The sequence below is a fragment of the Sapajus apella genome, unplaced genomic scaffold, assembly GCF_009761245.1.
Source record: "Sapajus apella isolate SASKATOON/1434 unplaced genomic scaffold, GSC_monkey_1.0 scaffold1, whole genome shotgun sequence".
In the NCBI taxonomy this organism is placed as follows: domain Eukaryota; kingdom Metazoa; phylum Chordata; class Mammalia; order Primates; family Cebidae; genus Sapajus; species Sapajus apella.
Window position 1 is genome coordinate 71,504,878 of NW_022436941.1, and position 6,021 is coordinate 71,510,898.

The 6,021-nt window shown below is 39.6% G+C and overlaps 1 protein-coding gene across 5 annotated transcripts in view; it reads right to left on the reverse strand.

The window, feature by feature from the left end:
- The window catches only part of MAST4 (microtubule associated serine/threonine kinase family member 4), a 581,430-nt gene that overhangs the window by 472,396 nt on the left and 103,013 nt on the right, over positions 1-6,021 (reverse strand). The window lies entirely within an intron of this gene.

Consider the following 6,021-nt stretch of genomic DNA (forward strand, 5'->3'; position numbering starts at 1 on the left):
GGAGGAAGCAGAAAGGTCTGATGACAGAAGAGAAGAAGGTGATATGAAAAGGCAGTAGATACTGGAATGATATGCTTTGAGGATGGAAGAAGGGGCCACATGCCAAAGATTTTCAGCAGCCATCAGAAGCTGATAAAGTCAAGGAAACGGATTCTTCCCCCAGAGCCTGCAAAAGGACTGAGCTCTGCCAATACCTTGATTTTTGCCCAGTGAAATGATTTTGGACTTCTGACCCCTAGAGCCATAAAAGAAGTAACCTGTTTGCCTTAAGCCACAAACTTTGTGATCATTTGTCACAACCACAATAGGTAAATAATAATAGAATGGCATAACCACGCAGACATGAGAAAGAATAAACTATTGCTACACACAACAAGGATGATCCTCACAGACACAGCATTTCGTAGATGAAGCAAGACACAGTGGAACATCCTGTATGATGACATTTACATAAAGTTCAAAGACCAGCCAAACTAATCCACAGTGTTAGAGGTCAGGACAGTGCTTATCTCAGGGAAGAGGCATTGACTTGAAGGAGGTGAGGGTGCTTCTGGAATAGCAGCTGCTTTCTTAATATGGGTACTGGTTACACAGGCATATTCACTTTGAGAAAATTCATCAAATTGTAAACACATAATGTGCATACTGTTCTCTCTACATGTTATACATAAATAACACATTTTTTAAAGCTATATGTTGTGTTGTTTTGTTTCAATTATTAGATTCAAATGACTCATAGAATAAATCCCTTTTGGGGAAGCACCGCCTGGGAGCAATGCCAGAGCTTGGCCGTTCTCACACAGTAAGGGAAACATAAGCCCACTGACAACCCAGACAGTGAGTCCACAAGAAAAAAATTACATTCCTGGCAAACAAACCAGCCAATGCTTTACACAGAAGGAAGATACCTATTTGTGAGTAAAAAAGACTCCACAACCTAGATTTTTTCCCTAAAAATTCAGCCTATTATTTCATATAACAAAAGTAGAATAAGAATTTAGTAGGCAAGTCCAGAGAACTCACTGGGCTAAAGAAGCTGTAAAGTGTGTCTGTAGACCCACATCTAAGGAAGAAAGATGAAGGGGAAGAAAAATGATCAGTGAGAAAAACCCCAGCCACCTAACAAGGTCAAGATGCTACTAAAGTGCCCTTCTCTTTTGTCCACTTATCAAGTAATAGAAGAATAAAAGTCTTAATAGTCTGACCTTGACATGGTAAAATACACATTGTAAAACAGACACTGCCTATTGCAGATAGAATTTAAAACAAACACACAATATTTCTCCATCTGGAAAATCAAATATTGCTTGCTTCCTCTGGCAAATCAGATCAGGATGAATCTCAATGCAGTCACATCATTTCTGTAACTAAAAATGACTAAATCCAGGAGAGAAATGGAAGCAGCTAAGCTTGCAGCACTGTCAGTAGGATCAAAGCAGAAATGGATCACACCAGCTCCACAGATGGCCAGGCCTGACTTCAGGAAAGTAAGGAGAGAGGTAGTGGAGACCAGCACTTTTCTTCCCTTTCACTGTGAGAGTCAAGGGTATCAAGCTATATGAAGGGCCACTAGAAAACAATGGCTGGAAAAGGAGACAGCCAGTCCTAACATTCAAATGGCTTACAGCCCACTTGTCTGTATGGCACCAAATTTGAGTGAATACTTCATTTCCAAAGCTGAAAGGCTCCTTAATACCCACAGGTGCCACAGGAGGCTCACAGACGTTAGGAATCGCAAAACTAGTGAGTTATAAAGTGAGGATTCAAACAGTCTGGGGGATATTTTCTTCACAATATTTGACCAAAATGAGTATTATATATAACCCAATTGAATTTATATAATTGATATAAGTTTTACAATAATTATAAAAAGAAACAGAGACAAACAGCCAGAATGCCAATTTGGCCTTAAACATTCATTTATGGGGGCTGTACATAGTGGCTCATGCTTATAACCCCAGCACTTTGGGAGGCTGAGATGGGAGGATTGTTTGAGGCCAAGAGTTCAAGACCAGCCTAGACAACATAGCAATACCCCATCTCTACAAAAAAATGAAAAAAAAAAAAAAAATAGCCAGGCACAGTGGCACACGCCTGTAGTCCCAGCTAGTTGGGAGGCTGAGGCAGGAGGACTGCCTGAGCCCTGAAGTTTGAGGTTACAGTAAACTATAACTGCACCTCTGAACTCCAGCCTGGGCAAGATCCTGTCTCAAAAAAAAATTCATTTTGATGCTTCAATATTCCTGAACATAACAAAGTCCCTGTTACCTATACAGTAGAACTGTAAATTTTAGGCTTCAGATTTTTTTTTTTAATTTCAAACAAAGCAAAATATCAACAATAGCAAAATCTGGGTGGTATCTGCAATATTCTTGGTGCTTTCCTGGAAATGTGCAATATTTCATAAATTTAACTGAAGAAGAAAAATTAATGTCACTGAATATTTGTGTAATACAGCCACCTGCAAAAAAAAAAAGTTTTCAGGTGCCTTTGGAATAAAGAAGTGACAGACATGGAAGAAAGAGAACCCCAAGTTTGAAAACTAGTCATGGTCCTAGTAAGGAAAGTTATATGCATTATGCTTGCACAAGACCTAATTATCTGTCAATATAAATTCTTATTACTAACCCATTTTTGATCCCATTTGCTCATTATTAAGGAATTTTAGCATTTAATGCTTTTTCCCCCTGATCATTTATATTATTAGAAACACTGCTACCACCCCAAGAAATAAATTCACTTACGGTCAAAGGTAATGCATGGAAAACTGAAACTCCACTTTCTGGATAGTACTTTTGTTATTTTAAATGATTAAGGGCTACTAAATGGGTTTGCAACAGCCTGCCCATCTAAAACCTTAACAGCCAAACATGCAGCTCACCTTCACCAGGGGAAAATGAATGTCTGATGCTCGTAATAACAGAAAACGGAAGGCTAAGTTTAGACAAAACAGAAACAGCAAACTCAATTCAGATAAGGAGGTCAGATGAACAGTCCATACTTGCTACTGCATGCCAGGTACTACTTTCCTTCTTATAGAAAACGTAACTGAAGCTCAGAGTGGCTCACCCAGAGTCTGTTAGGTATGATGGGCTTCACTACCAGATTCTCTGTGTAATTATGGAACGCTACTTTAACAACAAAATTCAACATGACCTAGACCTTAGGAGAGGTTTATGCACACTGTCATGTAATGCTTATACTTCCAGTGATAGAAATATTAACACCAATATCATGTGACCAGTCAAGAAACTAAAGTTCAGACAGAGTTAAATTTGTCCCAAGGTAGTCAGATTTCGACGGTTAGGCCAAGGCACAAACTTCATCTTCCAACTCCAAGTCCTGCACTCTTTCCACAAATAAAAGAAGTGAGACACAGAGGCTACAAAGTGTAGTGAAACTAGGACTAGCTTTGCAGAGCTGGGTTTGAATCTCAGTTGGTGTTACACACTCAGAAAAGTGGTTCAATTCTTTTGAATTTCAGTCTTCTCTACGATGGATCTACCAGCACCATCCTCATCCTTGCAGGGACCAGAGTTGATATGTAAAGGGTCCGGTACAAATAGGCACTCAAATGGTGGCTGTTACTGTTATCAATGATAATATAGGCTCTGTCTCTTAGTAAGTCTTTCTTCTTCTGAAGTCTTATCTGAATAAAGCACTCCTGAGCGTATGCTACCAAAAGAAATTAACCTGGGTTCCAGGGTGTATGTATAAGCCACAGTTTATTACCACAACACATACCCCCCTGCCCTTGGTTTCCACCAGTCAATGAGCTAACATTTTCCCACGGTTATTAGCTGAATTATATTCTGCTCCCCCACCACCATATCCCAAAATCATGTTGATGTCCTTACCCCCAGAACTTCAGAATTCATTGTATATGGCAATAGGGCATTTAGAGAGGTATTTAGGTTAAGTACCTAATCCAATATGACAGGTGTTTTTATAAGAAGAGGAAAATAGGGCAGCCAGGCATGGAAGATAGAGAGATATGTTAAGATAAAGAGAAAAGAGCCAACCACAAGCTGAGAAGCAAGGACTCATAATTAAACCAACCCTGCTGGCACCTTAATCTTGAGCTTCCAGCCTCCAGAACTGGGAGAAAATTCATTTCTGTTTTTAAGGCCCCCTATTGGTGGTACTTTGTTATGGCAGACTTAGCAAACTGTTATACCTACCAAATGATCTCATACCTGAATGGCAACCCAACCCAGTTATGAGGAACACACAGCTGTGGCTCTATTATCACAGGACCGGTGCCAGAAACCTGGCTGAAAACAATGGCTAGAAACAAATGTGTGGTGAGCCAGAAACCTGTTTGTGACATATTTCTAGTCCACAAAAGGGCAACGTCTTCCAGCATTTTCAACACCACTGGCTAGTTGACAGGACTCCCCAAGGAGGGACTGGAATTCAGGAGCCTCTTACTGGAATCTTATTAAGATGACGGGCTCTCTTGACGGGGAGGGCCTCTCTGCAGGAAAGCAAGTTAAGGGACAGAAGACAGAGCCCTACTCTCTAAAATACTGCCACCTCTTCTCATGAATTTCATTATAAATTTTAAGTTGCCCTCCCATTTCATGTGGCATTATGAATAATGGTGGGTTTGGGGCCTGAATCTGTCTTCCAACACATTTTATGACATTTACTGAATCCTCTCTGCCCCTGGTGTGAATTACAGCCATCATTAAATGCATGGATTTGCTCATCTAAGGTCTCTGCATTTCTCTAACATCCTTTGTCCTGTTGATGATAAAGATTTTGAGGACAGTACAGCAATACTTCTCAAATATGCCCCTGGATCAATTTAGCTAGCATCATCTGGGGGGCTAGATTTTGTAACTTAAGGTAGAGCCTAGGAATCTTCACAGTAATAAAACTCCACAAGTAATTCTTATTCTGAGTATATTTTAAGATGCAAGGCAGCATAGAGAACCTGATAAGGCCACTGGGTTAGAATCCAGCACTGTTACTTACATCATGTGTAATCATGGGAAAGTTACTTCGCCTTACTAAGCCTTGATTCGCTACCTAAATTTTAGGGATAATAACAGTGCCTGCCTCCAAGAGATATTGAAGAATGACACAAAATAACCTACATAAAACCTTCAAACACTGCCCAACATAGAGCAAGTATTCAAAAACGCTAGCTATTCATATGATATGTAAAAGAACTTTGAATTTATTAATTTTGGTTGCATGACTGATTACCCTTCATTACAGCAAAATGAATATATGGTAAGGGAATCATGGAAACATATATTCTGATTAAAACTTATGACGCTTTGAGTGCTCAGTTTTTAAATAATATCTAATGGTAAGTGCCAGGCATATGGCTACAAAAATACATTCTGAGAATGCAGTTTTGTAGTCAACTAAGTTTTCATTTCACAGCATCTTAAATGGAGGTGTCAAAGCACTCAGGGGAACCTGAAACTGTTCCGGTGAAACATGATTTGCCTCTGCTGTCCAATATAACACCACAACATTCATCTGTATAATTACATATTTGGTTCAGATTTCCTTTTATCATTTATATCTTTTGTTTTATCTTTTAAAACATCCCTATGTACAGCAGAGACTGGAAACACACCTGGGAGTTTTCTAGAACTGAAGCAGCACATGTATTTAATTACAGTGAGGTTTCTGGTGTTATCATTCTGAACATGCTCACGCTATACCCATTAAAAACAGAAAAAAGGAAGCTACAGGGAAATGCAGACGGCACCACAGTAAGTTTAATTTTTAGATGATCTCAAGTGAATTTGTGCAAGCAGAATTCCAAACTACTGCATGTAAATAAAAAGCAGGAAACCTGATCCTCCAATTTCCACTCTCCAGAGATGATTTACGGGACATTTCTGGAATGAATCTTCATCCAAGAACTAGGTCAGCAGAGGAACTACGGATAACTGTGGAGCAACAATTTCTGTGGCTTGATGGGCACCAAACATTCACAGCTTGATCCCAGGCCAGGAAGCACCAAAAATCTCATGCTATGTTGAGTGACCCCTTCTC